Source organism: Lithobates pipiens, unplaced genomic scaffold, assembly GCF_037356315.1.
Source record: "Lithobates pipiens isolate NorthernLeopardFrog02 unplaced genomic scaffold, aLitPip1_a1.2 Scaffold_41, whole genome shotgun sequence".
Lineage (NCBI taxonomy): Eukaryota > Metazoa > Chordata > Amphibia > Anura > Ranidae > Lithobates > Lithobates pipiens.
The window spans coordinates 5765927-5786823 of record NW_027507861.1 but is presented as its reverse complement, the minus strand read 5'-3'; the positions used below and the strand labels follow the sequence as shown (position 1 = coordinate 5786823).

The following is a 20897-nucleotide window of genomic DNA, read 5'->3' as shown; positions in this document are numbered from 1 at the left end:
CACAAAACAACCCAACCAAACAAAACAAAAACTTGTTACACTTTAATGCCAACGTCATAACAATTCCAGGGATAAGAAGTGTTCTTTGAAAACTTTACACCAAAAAGAGATCTGTCCATTCAGAGTCATGAACCATTTCACTGCCAGGTCCTCACATTGTACAGACCTGACAGCAGGGGGTTAACACACAATCCTGTTGCTGCAGCCACTCTTTTTATTAAATAAAAGGTGATTATATTGGAGTGCGGCTGTCCAGATCCCTTCCTTTACATTCCCAGGACCAACATGGCGAGTGCGGGGGCGGGGGGAGAACGACGGACACACGTCCACTCTCCTCCCCTTCTTGCTTTGACCCAGAAAGCAAGGTCTATGATGTCACTTCCAGGTCAGCCTCTCAGGGTGTGTTTTGCAGTGTTATCTGCATCACAAAACATTCAGTGGAGCCCAGAGGAGACATTGGGGGTCTTTTAGTCCCTAGATATCTCTTTAAAGAGAACCTGTCACCTAAAAAATATCACATACAGGACTTTTTGTCTCCTATGTGATAAAAGAAAAAAAAAAAATTACACTCAAGCACATAACCCCCACCCCCCCCAAAAAAAACATGGCTCCCACCTCCACATATATGCACACACAAATGTAAACAAATGCCTCAGGGGTTCCTACAAGTGAAAACGTTGATTGCGATACACGTTACATATAACCGTGCACGCCGGAGTCAGAGCAAGAATTCTAGAGCCAGATCTCCTCTGTAACACTAAACTAATATCTATAGAGTTTTTTTTAAGTGTTGCCTATAGAAAATATAGGTTACTGAAGTTTGTCACCATTTCACGGCACACATAATTTAAGGTTTGGCAAGCTGGGTATCTATTTACTTTGCGATACCTTGTTTTTTTATATTTTACCAAAAATGTGGGTAATTTATTGCATTTTGTTTCCCTAAAATTCACTTTAGTGTTTTTTTTTTACTGACATTTTGTGTTTCCGAGACCATTGAGGTAATATCGTGTGACATAAAAAATTTAAACTACCACTATTTTATTTTTTAGGATGTCTGCTTTCAGAAAATATATAATGTTTGGGGTATTTACATCATCTTCAAGGCTAAAATTATTTTTTAAACATGTGTGGAAAAAACGCAAAAAGGGCTCTGGCAGTGAAAAGGTTAAAGTGAACCCCAGCTGGAGGAAGTTCAGTCCCCAGAAGTGGTAGGAATATGACCTCACACTCAGCCCCCGATCTCTTGTAGGTGTGCTGTGTGAATAGTCTATGGAGAGGAGTAATAGCTAAACAGAGAATGCAGATAACAAGAACATCCATTCTACACCTGATGAGATCCCCGAGACTTTCATCAGAACCAGATGGAATACAATTAGCCAGCTGAACTGAAGTGATACTGTTAAATACATTCCATAAACAGCAGCAACCCAGTGTGGGAAGGCCTGCAGCAGCTTAGGGGGATTGCTTTCTCACCAAACAGAGACTTCTCCCTGACTGGTGTCCCAGTCACAGACCTGCCTGCAAAAATGTCACCCGTGAGAGGAGATAAAATATGGAAAGGAGGCATTTATCATGGGAGGGGAGGTTTGGAGAAGGTGTGCTTAGCTGGAGCCGTGACACCTGACTTATGGTGTATCAACAGTCAGAAGAACCTGGAATGGACTCTCTTAATGAGGCTTCAGAGGCTTTGCAAGATGCCACTTGACCCCATCCTAGTCCCTGATACTGCGACAGTGTCAATCATGTATTAGCTCAGGATCTGGCAATGAAGAAAACACTTGGTAACATTGCCCAGTTAGTGAATGATGAAAATGCATTACATGTTCTGTTAAAGCTCCATAAAAAAAGATAAATATATGAATTATGAGGAAAAAAAGTCAGTGCATCTGATCATTACATTCCAGTTTGCAGATTTTGTTTTTATAAAGTAGCATTTTATCTTTTCACTTCATCCCTACCTTATGGGATAACATTGGGGCTATGAAGCTAATGGGACACCCGCAACTCCTTTAATACCCCCCTTCTTCCAGAGTTCCCTCTCTACAAGCTTCTCTGCTGAAGCTTGTGAATCCTCTGGTTGCAGATTATCCCAGTATTAACTGTAAACATTTGTCACATTCAGAGCATTAAAATGGCTTCTCTCCAGTGTGAACTCTCTGGTGTGTGTTAAGATTTGATTTCTGTGTAAAAGCTTTGCCACATTCAGAACACTGATATGGCCTCTCTCCAGTGTGAACTCTCTGGTGTATGATCATAGCTGACTTTTGTGTAAAAGCTTTGCCACATTCAGAACACTGATGTGGTTTCTCTCCAGTGTGAACTCTTTGGTGTGTGAAAAAGTATTTCTTGTTTGTAAAAGCTTTGCCACATTCAGAACACTGATGTGGTTTCTCTCCAGTGTGAACTCTCTGGTGTGTGATAAGGTCTTTCTTGGTAATAAAATCTTTGCCACATTCAGAACACTGATATGGCTTCTCTCCAGTGTGAACTCTCTGGTGTGTGATAAGGTCTTTCTTGGTAATAAAATCTTTGCCACATTCAGAACACTGATATGGTTTCTCTCCAGTGTGAACTCCCTGGTGTCTGATAAGATGTGATTTTTGTGTAAAAGCTTTGCCACATTCAGAACACTGATATGACTTCTCTCCAATGTGAATCCTCTGGTGTTTGATAACATCTGACTTCTGTGTAAAAGCTTTGCCACATTCAGAACACTGATAGGGCTTCTCTCCAGTGTGAACTCTCTGGTGTCTGATAAGATTTGATTTTAGTGTAAAAGCTTTGCCACATTCAGAACACTGATATGGCTTCTCTCCAGTGTGAACCCTCTGGTGTGCAATAAGTTTTGAGTTTGATGTAAAAGTTTTATCACATTCAGAACACTGAAATTGTTTCTCTTTATTGTGAATCTTCTGGTGTGTGATACGTTTTGCCTCCATTGTAAAACCTTTGTTGCGTTCCAAACAAGAAATATCTTCTGAAATGACTCCTCTTATGTATACATGGGATGGACTTTACTATAAAGCCATTGTCACTTCCAGAACACTGAAATTACTTCTCTCCTGTTGTCCTCTGAGGCTGGATCAGTGTTGAAAAGGATCCAAAATATTTATGACTTTTAGAACACGGATATGTCTTGAATCCTTTGTGAATCCTCCAGTGAACTGCAATAAAAACTTTCAGTCACTTATAACACCCAAATGGATCATTTCCCATGTGACTTTGTATTATTGATGAAGACCAGCATGACCAAAAACTTGGTTCCTCAGTCCACCTGTAGAGAAAAAAAAAAAAAGAATTCTGTAAAAAAAAAGGGTTTTAATAAAATTACTTTATTTTTTAACATTTTATATTAACTGCTTCCCACTCAGCCTATTGTAATATGAGGGGCAAAAGGAGGCATATTATTCTGGGAGATTTTTCTACATGGACATTCCAACATGTAAATCACTTTGCTTGTAGAGCAATTAATAAATCTTTTCATTTTAAATGTTTTGGATCGATCTGAATCAGTGAATATCTGAGGAACATGTGAGGTACATTGAATGAAAGTACAAATGAGTGAATTAGTAGATAGAGAATATTGAAAAAGTGCAGACATGTGACCCCTGATAGTGCTAAGGGTTAAATATATTTCTACCCAGAACAAGTAAAAATGAAAAAAAAGATACGGTCAACTGAAAAGTGTTATAGGAAAACTCCCAACGTTTCAAACCAACAAAATGAAACCTTCTGCATGTGGTGATCAATCTTGAAGGAAATAGATTGAGGATCTTTATAGAAGAGCTCCAGGTTCCCAAAAAAATTAACCGCATACCGACCAGCTGCCGCAGTTCTACTGCAGCATCAAGGCTTGGCTGTGCGAATCACCATTATGGTACGTTGGCGCCATAAATGGCCACTAGGGGGTGCTCGCGTGCCACCGGGGGTGTGCACACGCTTCCGCTCATTCCCCGAGCTGATGCCAGTGCGGTCTCAATCACCTCCGGGCTCCCACGATCGCTCGGGGCACATGGAGAACCCGGAACTGTGTGTGTGTAAATACATAGTTACCGGTTCTCTGAGTAGTGAACTGAGAGATCGTCTGTTCATACAGAGTATAAACAATGATCTGTTAGTTTCCCTACACAGTCCCACTCCCCTTCAGTTAGAACATGTACTAGGAACACATTAACCCCTTCACTGCCCCCTAGTTTTAACCCCTTCACCACCAGTGACATTTTTACAGTAATCAATGCCATTTTAATCGCACTGATTGCTGTATTATTGCCAATGGTTCCAAAAATGTGTCAAAATTGTCCGATGTGTCCGCCATAATGTTGCAGCCACTATAAAAATCACTGATCGCCGCCATTACTAATAAAAAATAAAATAATAAAAATGCCATAAAACTATCCGCTATTTTGTGGACGCTCTAACTTTTGCGCAAACCAATAAATGACCGTTTATTTCGATTTTTTTACCAAAAATATGTAAAAGAATACATATCGGTCTAAACCGATGAAAAAAAGTTTTTTTTTAAATATTTTTTGGGGATATTTATTATAGCAAAACATAAAATATAATGCTTTTTTTTTTTTTAAAATGTCATTTTTTGTTTATAGTGCAAAAAATAAAAAACGCAGAGGTGATCAAATACCATCAAAAGAAAGCGGGACAAAAAGGACGTCAATTTTGTTCGGGAGCCATGTTGCAGGACCTCACAATTGTCAGTTTAATCGACGCAGTGCCAAATCGCAAAAAGTGGTCTGGTCTTTGGACAGCAAAATGGTCCGGGGCTTAAAGTGGTTGTATAGTCTAAATTTGAACCTTTACCTACAGGTAAGCCTATAATAAGGTTTACCTGTATGTAAAAAAAAATCTCCTAAACCTGTATGGTTTAGGAGATATTCCCTTCATAATGAGCCGCTGACTGCAGTGGCGCATGCGCACAGGGGATTCCCGGCTGGAAGCCCGGCAGACGCCAGACCCTCTCACGTGCATGGGAGTGACTACATCACGGCTCCAGACACTCACAGCGCTGGAGTCCTGATACCCGGAAGACACGCCGAGGGAACATGTTAGGTCCCTCAACGTGCATCGGGTTAGATGTTGGGGCCTCGTTCTAAGGTAAGTATTTCATAATGAGCTAGTATGCGGTGCATACTAGCTCATTATGCCTTTTCCCTTACAGGTGTGTAAAAAAAAATGTCAGCGGGTATACAACCGCTTTAAGTGGTTAAGAGTCAGCAGCTATAGCTGGTAATATAAGGAGACTTACCTTTCCAGGGATCCAGTGAAGTCCTCACCTGAACCAATTTGTCAATGGTCTTTGGGTGAAGGCACCGGTATCTCAAGTAAGGTAACAGGAAGTGATGCCTTTCGACCTTCACAGTCAGTTTTCTACTGCGCATGCCGGAGCCGCTCTGCGCCTTGTGAATGGTCCTGCAGTCTTCTGGGACCTGTGATGTGTACCAGAAGACTGCGGGGGGGAGGGGGATGAACTTCCAGCTCAGACTGCGGTGATCTGATCTGGAAGTGAGCGGGTACCTGCCAAAATCAGGTACCCACCCCCCTCAAAAAAAGTGCCAAATGTGTCAGTGGAGGGGGGAGGATGCTAGACATGTGCAAAAGGAAAAAATTAATTTCATTTTTTTGTTTTAATTTGTTAATTAATTAATTTCATTTAGTTATATTCGTTAAATTCATTAAATTCGTTTTTGGATTTTGTTTTGTTTTCTACCGAATTAGAAAAATCGGTCGCATTCGAAAATATTTCAAAAAAATTCGAAAATATTGCTACCGGATTCAAAATTATTTCAACCGTATTCGAAAATATTTTGCGACCCATATTTAGGGCCATGTATCTCGAGGTCACTTGGTGCTAGAAACCCCATATTTGGAGATGTTATAGTGCTAGTTCTACTGTGTTTGCATACCAAATTGGGGTTTCTAGCTATAAGTGGCTCTGAGATATGCGGTCCCAAAGTCGGGTTGCAAAATGTCAGTCTCTGCTGCAGAAAAGTATTTGGCATATTGCCCATATCTGGGGTCACTTGGTGGCAGCTGACGTGGCAAGTGGACAATCCACAACTTGTGTCAGGTGACGTGTCAAGTGGACAATGACATACAGCATATGTACTTGTCTTGCGATCGACATCCGTGACTTCTTCAATCAGGCATGCTGACAACTTCATTGATGTGATAAATATAATGAAATAAGATGTGTGTGTTTTTGCACTGTACACTGCAAGTATGAGAAGTTGATGTGACAGATGTATATAAGTAACTAACCATCTTCCAAAATTTCTAATTCAAATAGAAAACATTAGAAAAGAATAGAAACAAATATAATTTAATAGCATAAAATAGAAAGAATATACAACCATCTTCTGAAATTCAAATTTGAATAGAAAAAATTTGAATTTCGAATAGTATGAAAAAAATGAAATAGATGCTAATAGTCTGCAAGAGATCTTATTAACACAAATGGTAATCTGCAAAAAAAATGAAAAATTAAATAGATAGTATCTATATTCTATTCTGTTCTATTGTTCTAGTCCATTTCCATTCTAATCTTTTCTATTCAAATTCTATTCAAATTTGAATTCATTGTATACGAAATTCAAATGTCGGAAATATATATATATATATATATATATATATATATATATATATATATATATATATATATATATATATATATATATATATATATATATCGAATAGTATGAATTCAAATTTTTAAATTAATTAATTTTAAATTTGGATAGAAAATATTATAATAAAATAGAAAATAGACTAGAAAAAAGATAGAACAGAATATATTATATTCTTTTCTATTCTTTTTCTAGTGTATTTTTTTATATTCTATTAAAATCTTTTCTATTAAAATCAAAATCATTATATACTAAATTCGAATTTTTGGAAGATGGTTATATATATATATATATATATATATATATATATATATATATATATATATATATATATATATATATTCCGACATTTGAATTTCGTATAGAATGGTTTCGATTTTAATAGAAAATATTTTAATAGAATATAAAAGAATAGACTAGAAAAACAATAGAACAGAATAGAATATAGATATTATCTATTTAATTTTTAATTTTTTTGCAGATTACTATTTGTTTTAATAAGATTTCGTGCAGACTCTTAGCGTCTATTTCATTTTTTGCATATCTCCTACAGATTATTAGCATCTATTTATTTTTAGCAGATCTCCTGTAGACTATTAACAGCCATGTCACTTCTTTTTTTTTGCAGATCTCCTGCAGACTCTTAGAATCTTTTTTTGCAGATTACTATTTATTTCCATCAGATCTCCTGCAGTATATTAACATCTATTTCATTTTTTGCAGATCTTCTGCAGACTATTAGCATCTATTTCATGTTTTTTTGCAGATTACTATTTATTTCCATCAGATCTCCTGCAGACTATTAGCATTTATATAATGTTTTTGCATATCTCCTGCAGTCTATTAGTATCTATTTCATTTTCTCATCAGATCTGCAGACTATAAGCATCTATTTATTTTTTGCTGATCTCCTGCAAACTATTAGCAGCCATTTCCCTGTGTATAGAGATATAAACGGTGATGATGTCTCTCCTGTTGTCTCTTCCTCATACCATTCCTCCATTCATAAATGAAATAGATGCTAATAGTCTGCATGAGATATGTAAAAAAAAAAATGAAATAGGTGTTAATATACTGCAGGAGATCTGATGGAAATGAATAGTAATCTGCAAAAAAAGAAATTGATTCTAACAGTCTGCTGGAGATCTGCAAAAAAAGAAGTGAAATGGCTGTTAATAGTCTACAGGAGATCTGCTAAAAAAAAAGAAATAGATGCTAATAGTCTGCAGGAGATCTGGTGAAAAAACTAAATAGATACTAATAGTCTGCAGGAGATCTGCAAAAAAATTAAATAGATGCTAACAGTCTGCAGGAGATCTTATGGAAACAAATAGTAATCTGCAAAAGAAATTAAAAAGGAAATAGTTAGTATCTATATTATATTCTGTTCTTTTGTTTTTCTAGTCTATTCTCTATTTCCATTCTAATCTTTTCTATTCAAATTCAAATTCATTCTATACGAAATTTGAATGTTGGTAAGAAATATATATTTATATATAACCATCTTCCGAAATTCAAATTTAGTATATAATGATTTTGATTTTAATAGAAAAGATTTTAATAGAATATAAAAGAATAAACTAGAAAAACAATAGAACAGAACAGAATAAAATATAATATATTCTGTTCTGTTCTGTTCTATCGTTTTTCTAGTCTATTTTCTATTTTATTATAATCTTTTCTATCCAAATTTAAAATTAATTAATAAAAACATTTGAATTCATACTATTCGAAATTCAAATTTGTTCTATTTGCAATTCGAATTTCAGAAGATGGTTGTATATTCTTTCTATTTTATTCTATTCCATTATATATTTTTTTCTATTCTGTTCTAATCTTTTCTATTTGAATTCGAAATTTTGGAAGATGGTTAGTTACTTATATACATCTGTCACATCCACTTCTCATACTTGCAGTGTACAGTGCAAAAAACACCCACATCTTATTTCATTATATTTATCACATCAATGAAGTTGTCAGCATGTCTGATTGAAGAAGTCACGGATGTCAATCGCAAGACAAGTACATATGCTGTATGTCATTGTCCACTTGCCACGTCACCTGACACAAGTTGTGGATTGTCCACTTGCCACGTCACCTGCCACCAAGTGACCCCAGATATGGGCAATATGCCAAATACTTTTCTGCAGCAGAGACTGACATTTTGCAACCCGACTTTGGGGCCGCGTATCTCGGAGCCACTTATAGCTAGAAGCCCCAAATTTGGTATGCAAACACAGTAGAACTAGCACTACAACATCTCTATTAGCACCAAGTGACCTCCAGATACATGGCCCTAAATATGGGTCGCAAAATATTTTCGAATCCGGTTGAAATAATTTTGAATTTGGTTGAAATATTTTCGAATGCAACCGATTTTTCTAATTCAGTAGAAAACAAAACAAAATCCAAAAATGAATTTTATTAATTTAACGAATAGAACTAAATGAAATTAATTAATTAACGAATTAAAACTAAAAAAAAATAAATGATTTTTTTTCCTTTTGCACATGTCTACCATCATCCCCCCTCCACTGACACATTTGGCACTTTTTTGAGGGGGTGGGTACCTGATTTTGGCAGGTACCCGCTCACTTCCAGATCAGATCACCGCAGTCTGAGCTGGAAGTTCATCCCCCTCTCCCCCCCGCAGTCTTCTGGTACACATCACAGGTCCCAGAAGACTGCAGGACCATTCACAAGGCGCAGAGTAGACATGTGCATTTCGTTTTGTTTTGAATCGAAATTTGGACGAATTTTCATTATTCGGACAATCAGATGCATCTGAATTACCGAATTACAATGCTAACGAATTCAAACGAAATTCAAATCAAATTTGAAAAATTACATTTTGCGACCCGACTTTGGGGCCATGTATCTCGGGGCCACTTATAGCTAGGAACCCCAAGTAGAACTAGCACTACAACATATCCAAATTTGGGGTTTCTAGCACCAAGTGGCCCCGAGATACGTGGCCCCAAAGTCGGGTTGCAAAATGTCATTCTCTTCTGCAGAAAAGTAATATAAATGAAATAAGATGTGGGTGTTTTTTTGCACTGTACACTGCAAGTATGAGAAGTTGATGTGACAGATGTATATAAGTAACTAACCATCTTCCAAAATTTCTAATTCAAATAGAAAAGATTTGAAAAAACTATAATTTAATAGAATAAAATAGAAAGAATCTACAACCATCTTCTGAAATTCAAATTTCAAATAGAATCAATTTGAATTTCGAATAGTATGAATTCAAATTTTTTAATTCATTAATTTTAAATTTGGATAGAAAAGATTATAATAAAATAGAAAATAGACTAGAAAAACGATAGAATATATTATACTTTATTCTGTTCCGTTCTATTGTTTTTCTAGTCTATTCTTTTATATTCTATTAAAATCTTTTCTATTAAAACCAAAATCTTTATATACTAAATTTGAATTTCTAAAGATTTATATATATATATATATATATATATATATATATATATATATATATATATATATATATATATATATATATATTTCCGACATTTGAATTTCGTATAGAATGAATTCGAATTTGAATAGAAAAGATTAGAATGGAAATGGACTAGAGCAATAGAACAGAATAGAATATAGATACTATCTATTTCATTTTTCATTTTTTTTGCAGATTACCATTTGTGTTAATAAGATCTCTTGCAGACTATTAGCATCTATTTCATTTTTTTCATACTATTCAAAATTCAAATTTATTCTATTCAAATTTGAATTTCAGAAGATGGTTGTATATTCTTTCTATTTTATTCTATTAAATTATTTTTGTTTCTATTCTGTTCTAATCTTTTCGATTTGAATTAGAAATTTTGGAAGATGGTTACTTACTTATATATATCTGTCAAATCAACTTTTCATACTTGCAGTGTACCAGTGCAAAAAAAAAAAAAAAACACACATCTTATTTCATTTATATTTATGGTATCAATGAAGTTGTCAGCATGCCTGATTGAAGAAGTCACAGATGTCGATCGCAAGGCAAGTGCATATGCTGTATGTCATTGTCCACTTGCCACATCACCTGCCACAAGTTGTGTATTGCCCACTTGCCTCAAAACCTGCCATGAGTGCTACGTGACCAGCCACGAGTGCCACATGACCAAGTTGTGGATTGTCCACTTGCCACATCACCTGCCACAAGTTGTGGGGTTCCTAGCACCAAGTGACCCTGAGATATGGGCAATATGCCAAGTACTTTTCTGCAGAAAAGTGCTTTACATTTTGCGACCTGACTTTGGGGCCACATATATTGTAGCTAGAAACCCCAAATTTGGTATGCAAACACAGTAGAACTAGCACTACCAAATTTGGGGTTTCTAGCACCAAGTGACCGCAAGATACGTGGCCCCAAATTCGGGTCGCAAAATGTCATTCTCTGCTGCAGAAAAGTGCTTGACATTTTGCGACCTGACTTTGGGGTCCCGTACCTCGGGGTCACTTGGTGCTAGAAATCCCAAATTTGGAGATGTTGTAGTGCTAGTTCTACTGTGTTTGCATACCAAGGTTTTCTAGCTATAAGTGACCCCGAGTTACATGGCCCCAAATTCGGGTCGCAAAATGTTAAGCACTTTTCTGCAGCAGAGAATGACATTTTGCGACCCGAATTTGGGGCCACATATCTCGGGGCCACTTTCTAGCTGTAAGTGGCCCCAAAGTACGTATCTCAGGGTCACTTGGTGCTAAGAACCCCATAACATTTGGCAGGTGATGTGGCAAGTGGACAATCCACAACTTGGTGGCACTCGTGGCAGGTCATGTGGCACTCATGGCCGGTCAAGTGGCACTCATGGCCGGGTATGTGGCACTCATGGCCGGCATGTGGCACTCGTGGCCAGTCACATGGCACTCGTGGCAGGTGTCATTACAAGTGGACAATACACAACTTGTGGCAGTTGATGTGGCAAGTGGACAATACACAACTTGTGTCAGGTGATGTGGCAAGTGGACAATACACAACTTGTGGCAGGTGACGTGGCAAGTGGACAATATACAACTTGTGGCAGGTGATGTGGCAAGTGGACAATACACAACTTGTGGCAGGTGACGTGGCAAGTGGACAGTATACAACTTGTGGCAGGTGATGTGGAAGGTGGACAATCCACAACTTACATGGAACTTGTGGCCGGTCACGTGGAACATGTTGCAGGTCACATGGCACTCGTAGCAGGTGTCATGGCACTTGTGGCAGGTGTCATGGCAAGTGGACAATACACAACACGTGCAGGTGATGTGGCAAGTGGACAATACACAACTTGGGATTGGGGTTAAGCTTAGGGTTAGGGTTATGGTTGGAGTTAAGGTTTCCCCTTGAAGAAAAAGGCTTGGATAAATAGAAATATAATATTTTATACTATTCTGTTCAATTGTTTTTCTAGTCTATTCAAATCATTTCTATTCTAATTAATTCTATAGGAAATTTGAATTTCGGAAGATGGTTATAGATATATTTATATAGATTCTAATGTAGTATAAATATTTGGATCAAATTCGAATAGAAAATATTTGAATATAAAATAATAGACAAGAATAGACTAAGAATAGACTATAATAAAATATAATATATATTATTTTAGTTTCCATTGTTTTGAGTTATTTTAAAATCTATTCTTGAATTCAAATTTATACTATTAGAAATTATAATTTCAGAAGAAGGTCATTTTCTTCTATAGTATTTTATTACATTCTATTAAATTCTATTCTGTTCTTTACTATTCTTTTATTTTCATTCTATCATATTATTATTTTATATTCTATTTTACTGTATTCTTTTTTAAAAATTGATTTATTTTTTTGATTTTTATTCAAATTTGTTTTCAGATTCAATTTGAATTGTTTTCAAATTCGAATTTCTTTAAATTGAAATTGAATTTTGTCCGAATTCGGATGAATTGCATTGTAATTCAGTAATTCGGATGCATCCAAATGTCCGAATAATGAAAATTTGTCCGAATTTCGATTCGGAACGAAATTAAATTCCCTTGTCTAGAGGATGCATACAAGTGTAATTTACCCTTTAGGGCCATTAACATGTGGTAATGTGAGTTCCCGCTACACAGAGATGTGAATGCAGCTTGACAGCTGAGTGACTCCATCCACTCCCTCCTATGTACTTCAATAAAGCTGGCCATACACTATGCAATCTGATTGTACAATGTGCTTTAGATGTACCATCATCCGATTGTATAGTGTATGGTGATCATTACAGAACCCAGGACATACTTCTCCTGATTTCAATATTACAGCTCTATCCACATTGGCTGTTGTCTGATCGCTCAGCTCCTGCACATTCTGCCAAATCTAAGATCTATAGCTGCGTATTTAGTGAGAACGGTGATCAGTGATTGCATAGGAAAAAATGTGCACCTGATGAGGTGGGTGGAAGGGGGAGGGTAGATGATGCAGGGTGTGTCACATCCCAAGGTGTGTCCAGGAAGTAATGGAGAAGTGATTATACAGCCAGCTGGACACTGAGGTAAGGGGGTGTAAGATAAATAGAAAGAAGTATATTGGTACATGGGGGCTGGGATTTAGGTGGGGATAGGAACTTATCCTTTAAGTCAGCAATGTGAAGGGGTGCAGTGTTTGGGGTACACAGTGTTTATAGATTGTGAGGGGGAGGGGTGAAATGACACATTGAGGGTCTGGGACAATAAAGACCGCTCTTGGACAAATTGTCACCAACAACTGCCTGGTGAGGTCTAATGACCACAAAGCTACAAGATAAAATGTAAAATGTTCCAGAAGGGGGCGCTCTGTCAGGAGAGTGGGGGGCAGAGAAGAGTGATCAGGAGATCTGACCTCGGGACCATGGAGGGAACAGTAATTGGAGGTGTACTGTAGATCTGCTTCATTGCCGGGTTCACCTCCATTACCACCAACAAGAGATCTTCCATATACCAGCAAAGACAAGTGTGACCCCCAAATCTCATCCAGTCACCTTACATGAGAACATGTCCCCCCCATCCCCCATCCTGTGTCAGGGTGCAAAGGGAGGATCTAGTCTGCCGGTCTGTAGTAAGTCTGGTGGAGAGGAGGGGGAGGGGTATTAGGAATGTCATGTATATCAGCTGTGCTGGATCATTAGTGGCCCCAGACTTGCAATCCGGACAGTCCCGTATACAGACAGAGGGGGAATTTACTAAAGGGAAATAGGCTGTTCAAAGAAATGTCCCCCCCAGAGATTAGTGAATGTGGTGAAATGTCACTTTGTAATGAATATCCAATCACGTGCAAAGAAAAAAACACATGGAATGTTACTTAGACGTGGTTGGATGATGGAAATCAGCAGAGCTCCGCCTCCTTCACTGATCACTTGTCTGCCAATGTACATTCTTCATCCTTCTGGTAATCAAGAGGTTAATAGAGAAAGGAGCTTTGTATTATTCTCAGCCAGTGATTGGCTGTCATGTAGAAGTGATCAGGGCAAGTGGAGAACCAGCCAATCACAATACAGGGAATGTGCCACCCCTCCCCCCCCCCACTGGTTCGCCCTGCTGTTCCCTGCCGTGTTTCCTCTGGGAGGTCCAAGATGGCTGAAAATCGATAAACCACTATAGCTTGTTATGTAGGAGGAGCTTGAAGAACATCCCATTCCCCAATATCCTCTGCCATGAATGACCCCAGAAATTAGAAGAATTGTGTCACCTCTGGGGTCACCGCTGTCATTACCAACTACTGTAGCTGGTCTATGTCATGTACAACACAATATATAGAGTAGAGAGGTCAGCACTATTGTAATGTACAACACAATATATAGAGTAGAGGGGTCAGCACTATTGTAATGTACAACACAATATATAGAGTAGAGAGGTCAGCACTATTGTAATGTACAACACAATATATAGAGTAGAGAGGTCAGCACTATTGTAATGTACAACACAATATATAGAGTAGAGGGGTCAGCACTATTGTAATGTACAACACAATATATAGAGTAGAGAGGTCAGCACAATATTATAGTCATAGTGCCCCTTATACTGCTGGTGAGGGGGGGACAAATGATTTGGGTCTGTGGTCATCAGTATGAAAACAATGTTCAGCCATAGTGGTCAGTGGGAGGAGATATGTCCTCTCTCTGTTGTTACATGAGACATATTGCTAGCACTGAGGACGGGTTGTCAGAAGATCCGCTCTGTAGCGCTGACCCAGTCTAGCTCTCCGATGCTGCCAGCCTGGTGGGGAGGCTCACAGGACACGCCGCGGCTCGGGCCTAGCTCCGGCCAGTTGCCAGTCCGTGGCTTCTCTCCCTCCACCATCCCCCCCTTGGCAGGCCGAGGCACCCACTCCTACCGGACCGCACCCTCCATCTGCTCTGGGAACCTGAAACCAGGACAGCCGTGGCTCTGTCCTAGCCCGGCGCCATCTTGGTCCACTCAGGCACAGCCACAGGACTCCACCGGCACCCGGAGCATAGCCCCTGGACTCCACCAGCAGGTTCTACCGGGACCTGGTCCATTCTGACCCTAGCTCATCCACAGCCATTGATGGTCGCCTCTGCTCTAGGTAGCTAGACGAGGAAGACTGTGGCTGCGGCTGAGCTCCAGCCCACGCCAGCCCACCTCCCAGCTCACCAACACCTCCATTCAGCAGGCTGGCGTGCCCTTCCCAGCTCAGAACACTGCTGTCTTAGCAACCAGACCACACCGCAGAGGAACCGGGTGTCACATCAAGCCAGGACTACCACACTGAGGCCCACCTCATCGTCCTTTTTGCCCCACCCAGACGTAGCTACATCACTGGTAAGGTAAGGTAAGCAGCACCCTCTTCTCCTAGCCCCCTCTCATTGCCTCTTTTCTTCTCTGGACTAGCGCCAATTACCAGCCTCCATTCAAATAATCCTAGGGAAAGAACAACTACTAAAGACCGACCCGAAATCAACCATAAAACACAGGAAGATACCAACTCAACCACAACAATTAGCATGCATCATGATCAACACCAGGTCGGCAGTCAAAGAGACTGGAAGTGCACAATTTCATCACCCAAAACATATTATACATATACAAATACAAATAGATTGACCCTATTGCAACCGCCTGCATCAACCAACTGGAAGAACTGAGTCTCCAGCAACTGATAAACACTCCCACACATGGCTCAAGTCACACCCTGGACCTCATCTTCAAACAAAATATTGACATCAACATACCCGACAGCATACCACTACCATGGATGGACCACCACGCCATCAAATTTAAAATCTTCACGAACTCCACCCTTCAAAAACTGAAACATCTGACAACAACTCATTGGACCAGATTGCATAAGAAACTACACTCCGAAAGCTTCAAAACCACATTGTCAAACAAAATAGCAACACTGAATTTAAGTCACTCATTGGAACTAACACTCAACTCCTTAACCTTCCTAGCGGTATTCCCGAGTCTGGCTCGGGTTGGAATTTTCATTACAAGAGCGGTAACCCCGAGCCAGACTCGGGTTTGCACCGCTGGATGCAGGGGAGGACACAGGGATCGTTACTTACCTTGTCCCCTGGATCCAGCGATGTCCTCCGCGCTGTGCGATCAAGCCGTCCTGCGCTCGATTCACAGTGCCGAATGCCGCCGAGCTCTGTTCCCTGCGACGTTACGACGCACGGGAGCGGAGAACGGCGGCAAATTCAAAAAAGTAAAAACACACAAAACACACACAGCACTGTAATCTTACAGATTACAGTGCTGTATTAAAAAATACACACCCCCTTTGTCCCTAGTGGTTTGTGCAATGCCCTGCATGCACTTTTATATTATAAATACTGTTTTTTACTGCTTGGAATTTGGAGATTGTCCATAGCAACCAAAACATGTCCCTTTTTCATTTTTTTTGGGATTTGATTCCATTATTGAATAATTTTTATTATTCTTTATTATATTATAAACTTTATCATACCCGGGATGTCCGCTAGACTCTGGTTTGAAGAGATTTCAGAGCGTTATTCCTAAGAATTACAGGACTACAAAATAAAAGCCAGATTTCCATGCAAAATAATTGTACCGCTTTCAGCACCTAATTCCAGACTGAATCATACCGCCAGGGAGGTTAAACAAGCCATTGCTACAAACAGCAGATGCAGTGGCTCCAAAACGCAGAACACATCATCCGGAGAAAAAACTCGGGATGGTTCAATAGCACTCTCACTCTACTCAAACAAGAACGCAGAAGAGCTGAAAGAGTGTGGAGAAGAAATCCTACCAGGGAAAACCACACAAACTACAAAGGACTAATGGAGAAATATCACACAGCAATCTTCAATGCTAAAAAAGATTATTTTCTTGAAGACCATCTCATCGGCCTTAAACCGTCCTCGGGAGCTTTTCAAAATAGTCGCTCAGTCGATGAACCCCACCTGCTTAGAGCCCCCAGCAAACGAAACCCAAGACTTCTGTAATGAGTTATCAGATTTTTTCATCAATAAAATCGACAACATCCGGAAAACAATTCATCAGAAAAAAGCAACCAACCTCATTCAACCAAAGTAAAAAGAAGATATCAACACGAACATCCCACAAACACCGACGTTTTCTCTGACCCCAATCACCATGGACACAACTATAAACATCATCAAAAACCTAAGAGACAGCACATCACCAATTGACATCATCCCCACAAAACTCCTGAAAGAATGTTCCGACATCTTGGCTCCCACAATAACTCACCATAACTCACCTTATAAATCAATCATTTAAAGAAGGGATGGTTCGGGGCGCCCTCAAACAAGGCACTGTCAAACCCCTGCTAAAGAAACCCAACATTGACCACTTAAGACCCTAACCACTGCAGACTGATAACAAGCCTTAACACCATCTCCAAGATTATGGATAAAGTGGTAGTACAACAGCTACAATGCCACCTGGACACACACAAACTCCTGGACCCGCTGTAATCAGGCTTCCGCCCAGGCCATGGAACAGAAACAGCACTCCTCAAGATATGGGACGACTCCCTCAAAGCAGCAGATGATGGAGAATCATGTCTCCTGGTACTGTTGGACCTCAGTGCAGCGTTCCACATAGTGGACCACAATACTCTACTCATCTGCCTCACAGAAGTAGCAGGAGTCACAGATTCTACAATGGTTCGCATGCTTCTTATGAAATAGTTCTCAGACAGTTACACTAGGAGCATTCACCTCTGAAACCCAGGCAATCTCTTGCTGAGTCCCTCAAGGACCTCCCTTGTCACCAGTGCTCTTCAACATATACATCCGCCCACTCCTGAAAATCATCAGAATATCAGACCTCTGCTTCCACTTATATGCTGACGACACGCATCTCTACTTTCGTATCACCGGACAAAAAGACCATCATCAGCAACTAGAAAAATTCCTCAATTTGATAGACGACTGGATGACCACAAGCTCCCTCAAACTCAACAAATTGACAACAGAGCTTCTTATCCTACACGCAAACCAAAATTCCCAAACCAAGACCCCTTGGGCACCACCTACCATCTTTGGACAGACCATCTCTCCAAGGATCAAGGCCAAGAGTCTTGGAGTAATTTTTGACTCCCACCATCTCCTCCGCCTGCTACATAGACTCATTCCCTTCATTCCTAAAGAGGACAAAAAATTCACAACTTGACTAAGCAAACTCCCTCTATATAGGGCTTCCCCAATATCAACTTGCGCGCTTACAACTCATCCAAAACACGGCGGCAAGACTGATAACAGGAAAAAAAAACCTGGGAATCCATCTCCCCTTCCCTGAGGAGCCTACATTGGCTAACTGTAAAAAATCGGATCATATTTAAGACCCTCTGCCTCACCCACAAATGCACACATGGAGACTCTCCTTAATACCTATAAGAGAAAATAAAACTCTAAACATCCAATCGCAGCCTTCGTTCATCTAACCAAAACCTTCTCCACATTCCCAAATCCTGTTACAAATCAAAGGGAGAACGGAGATTCGCAGTCCAAGAACAACAGCTATGGAACGCCCTACCGACTCACATCCGCATGGAAGAAAACCATCTGGCTTTCAGGAAAAAACTCAACACCTACTTTTTCTCAGATGCTCGACAACACAGGGCAAATCCAATGCCTTGAGGTGATTCAGTTCACATTTTTAGTGCTTTAAAAGTTATTCATTCTTTCATTTGTTACAGACTATGGTATCGGGGTACAGGGATGTGGGGGGTCAGACAACACAAGGGGTATCACCTTCTGTTGTATATCCACAGAAATCACCCAGCATTCTGGCAGATTGTCAGGAGAACCCCAAGTTCCTAGCCAAGACAGGGGTAACAGCTGTATAACAGCACACACACTATTATCCCACCACAGCCCCACACATGACAAGGATGAAAGCCCACGGGAACTAAAAAACTAGGAGAGGACCTTGTATAGTGGAGGAGAGAAGGAGAGGGAGATTATTGTGATATACTTGGCACACTCTGCAATACCTCTGACCACCACTAGAGGGAGAGTCCACCCATATCTAGTTGGCTGACCACACAAAGGCAGATACAAATCTTACATACAATCTGGTGCACTATGGGGGTTGGGGATCAGTCTAGTAATCATCACACACTTCTGGGATTCCTCAGACTCCCCAACAAGCTAGAATCCTTGTGTTACTCCCTATTCCCACTATCCACGTACATCCCCACACCAGACACAGGACAGGGGACAGTGTGGGGTCGGGGGGGCAGTTGAGGGAGTAGATGGAGATGTTGAGGAAAAAGTGCCCATTTTCAGTGGTTAGTGTGGGGGAAGGGGGATGCCTGCTGTTATCAGTTGATTAAATACATGGGGTGGTGTTGGGCATTAGTGATTAGTAGAACAAATGGGGCAAGAACAAAGGGGAGACAGAGGTTCTAAATAGAGAGACAGGAGGAACTGTTGCTAAAGGAGTTTTACAGCAACAGTGGGGGACCAGAAGTGTAAAAAAGGGGGCAGTGAGGGGGCAATACGAGGCACACAGGGTGGACAGGAGAATGTGAGGGACAGGGGAAGGATGGTAAAGATGTGGGGTAAACTGGGAGGAAGTGAGGAAACAAGGAGCTGAATAGGAAGGCAGTGGGGTGGGATGGGTGGTCAGTGGGAGATGAATACCTGGCTGATGGTGTCCTGTTCCGGAGGTTGATGTGAAGCTCCTCTGATGAGTCTTTTATGGTTTGGGTCGTCTCGGATGGTCCCTCTTGTCTTTTCTGATGAGTCTTCTCTGACCAAGTGGCTTCTGACTCTTTCCAGCACGATGACTGGACATGAAGGGGGAAATCTCTCCCAACTCTTGGCTTCTCTTCCTTCTGCTCACAAGTGCCCACAATCAGGGCAAAGTTCTCCTCCGTGTCCCTGATGGAAGATCGGGGCTTCTTGTCCTGGCTGAGAGGTACTGTATGAGGCACGTTCTTTGTCTGCACTACGGATGTGGGAAGACTCCAATCACATTGTGAGCCAGCTTCCTCACAGGGTGCCCCTCCCTCAGAGATGTCCTGGGGCCACACTGACTATAAACACAGTGTGGGGGAGGAGGGGGTTCACAAAAGAGGACCCCACCCTCCATTCTCTGGGATGACACAATAGAATCTCATTACAGATTTGTTATGTGAAGAAGGTTTGTTGGATGTTCTTCTGGTTAGGGGAGGGAAATTAACATTGATTATTGAGTGCAGAGAGCAGAAGGGAGGGGATTGGGAGGAGCAGGATGGGGAATTTTTCTCCAAGGAATGAATTTCTAGCAGTGAATGTGGTTTTCATTCAGTAAATTCCATTCATTCCAAAATGAGATGATAAAAGGAAATGAAATGTTGAACTCCTTCTGAGCGCCATTCATCAATCCATGGAATGTAGTGAGAAGATTTCTCCAAATTCTCCTTCAATAATCTCCTAGTGTATGAGGAGCTTTCCCTTTCTTGTGTCCTCTTCCTTCCTCCTCTGATCACACTGGTGTCTTCAGAGAGATCCGGAGCTGAGCTCTCACATCTCTCAGGACTCTCATATTGCACACACCGGGGGATCACCTCATACACTTCATCTTCTACATGTGCTGGACGCCATGACACTCATTTCTTGGGGATAAAGGTTCTCCCGGAGATCTTGCAGGAGATTAAAGGAATGTTGTACGATGCATGTGTGAGACGAGGCACATGACATCACACGCTCCATCTTCTGCATGCGCGGTATAACATACATTTTCATAATGCCGGTGTGGGGGGGGCGGTATGGCGCGAAGAGACACAGAGGCTGGTGCGGCTACTCCAATGAGTGTGTGAGAG

General features: G+C 40.4%; 1 pseudogene; it reads right to left on the bottom strand.

The window, feature by feature from the left end:
• The window catches only part of LOC143956789 (uncharacterized), a 135063-nt pseudogene that overhangs the window by 78028 nt on the left and 36138 nt on the right, over positions 1–20897 (bottom strand).